This window comes from Nomascus leucogenys, chromosome 8 (genome assembly GCF_006542625.1).
Source record: "Nomascus leucogenys isolate Asia chromosome 8, Asia_NLE_v1, whole genome shotgun sequence".
Lineage (NCBI taxonomy): Eukaryota > Metazoa > Chordata > Mammalia > Primates > Hylobatidae > Nomascus > Nomascus leucogenys.
In genome coordinates, this window is record NC_044388.1 from 41,944,268 (window position 1) to 41,946,616 (window position 2,349).

The 2,349-nt window shown below is 42.1% G+C and overlaps 1 pseudogene; it reads left to right on the forward strand.

Annotated features, from left to right (window-relative positions):
• Nucleotides 1-214: 214 nt before the first annotated feature.
• Nucleotides 215-1,466, forward strand: LOC100599715 (annotated as a pseudogene).
• The last annotated feature ends 883 nt before the right edge of the window (nucleotides 1,467-2,349 follow it).

Here is a 2,349-nt window from a genome sequence, read left to right on the forward strand (position 1 = left end):
AGTAATTTTGACTTTCGAGTCTTATTATTTAATAAATATATTTTGTAAGTCTCTAGGTGCCCTAGGAATTGATTCCTCTGATGGGCCTGGGCAAAGTGAATTGAAAATTTTGTGGAAAGGATTCACAATTCTAGATGCCATTAAGAACACTCATGGCGCGGGACAAAGGAAAGCAAAGCCGGAACTGCAGCCACTTTTTCTGCCCATGGAAAGACCATCTTATGCTCCACCTCCTACCCCAGCTCCTGCAACACAAATGCCCAGCACACCAGGGTTTGTGAGATACAATCCATACAGTCATCTCACCTACAACAACTACAGGCTTGGAGGGAACTGTGCACCAACAGCCAGGTCACAGCATCCTCTGCTATTACGATACCAAAACCCCCAAAGCCACCAGATAAGCCACTGATGCCCTACATGAGGTACAGGCAGAAAGATCTGGGACCAAGTAAAGGCTTCCAACCCTGACTTAAAGTTGTGGGAGATTGGCAAGATTATTGGTGGCATGTGGTGAGATCTCACTGGTGAAGAAAAGCAAGAATATTTAAACGAATACGAAGCAGAAAAGATAGAGTACAGTGAATCTATGAAGGCCTATCATAAATCCCCCATATACCTTGCTTACATAAATGCAAAAAGTCGTGCAGAAGCTGCTTTAGAGGAAGAAAGTTGACAGAGACAGTCTCGCGTGGAGAAAGGAGAACCATACATGAACATTTAGCCTCCTGAAGATCCAGATGATTATGATGATGGCTTTTCAATGAAGCATACAGCCACCGCCCATTTCCAGAGAAACCACCACCTAATCAGTGAAATCCTTGGTGAGAGTGTGGTGCCAGACGTTCCATCAGTTGTTGCAACAGCTAGAATGCAGATCCTCAAATGACAGGTCTAGTCCTTAATCATTCATCAGTGAAAACTAGAAGCTGAACTTCTTCAAATAGAGGGAATGACACCAGGAGAAGAGGAGGAAATACCTGCAAAGCACAGATTCATTTAATGATGAACTTGAAAGGTTGTGTGGTCTGAAAGTAGAAATGGATATGAAGAAAATTGGAGCTGAGATTGCACAGGCAGAGGAATAGGCCCGCAAAAGGCAGGAGAAAAGGGAGAAGGAGGCGGCAGAGCAAGCTGAGCACAGACAGAGCAGCATTGTTCCTAAGGAAAAACAAGCAGCCGGTAAAGGCGAGGAGAAGAAAGACGACAAGAACATTCCAGTGGAGACGGAGGAGGCACGCCTTGAAGAAACAACAGAGAGCCAGCAGAACAGTGAAGAAGGCACGTCTACTCCTGAGGACAAGGATAGTGGGCAGGAGGGGGTAGACAGTATGGCAGAGGAAGGAACCAGTGATAGTAACATTGGCTCACAGAGCAACGGCACAATAGTGGAGGAGCCACCAAAAGATCCCATACCAGAAGATGAGAAAAAAAGAGTAAATCTTGCCTTGTTTTATGTGTTGTAAATACTTTTTTGAATGAAAAAATGTTTTTGGTTAAAAAAAAAGAACATTCATGATTAATGGGAGGAGGTCAAAATATTCTCATTAACAGGAGTCTGGAAGAAGTTGATTCCAGTCCTCATGGATGACATTGAGGGGTTCAAGCCTTCAATGGAAGAAGTCACTACTGATGTGGTGGAAACAGCAAGAGAACTAGAAGTGGAGCCTAACTCATTGAGACATGATGGAATTGTTGCAATCTCATGATAAAACTTGAACAGATGATTAATTTACGGATGAGCAAAGAAAGTGGTTTCTTGGGATGAGATCTACTCCTGGTGAAGATTCTGCGAACATTATTGAAAAGACAACAAAGAATTCAGAATATTATATATACTTAGTTGATGAAACAGCAGCAGGGTTTGAGAAAATTGACTCCAATTTATAAGGAAGTTATACTGTGGGTTAAATGCTATCAAATAGCATGACATACTACAGAGAAATGTTTCTGGAAAACAAGAGTCAATTGGTGTGGCAAGCTTCATTGTTGTCTTATTTTAAGAAACTTAAAAATTGTAAGAAATTGTCACAGCCACCCCAACCTCCAGCAACCATCATCCTAAACAATTTGTGTGACTCAATTTATTGCAACATTTGCTTTATTATGGTGGTCTGGAACTGAAGCCACAATATCTCTGAGGTATGCCTGTAATTCCACCTGCAATGACCCTATTTCCAAATAAAGTAACCTCTGAGGTACTGAGGATTAGAATTTTAACATATCTTTTGCAGGAGGAGGAAACAATTCAACTCGTAACACTATGTCTCCCAACAATTTCGACTCTGGCCCCTGAGGATCAGGGTAGTCAGCAAACATCCAGAGTGTAGATTAGCTCTGGCACTAGGA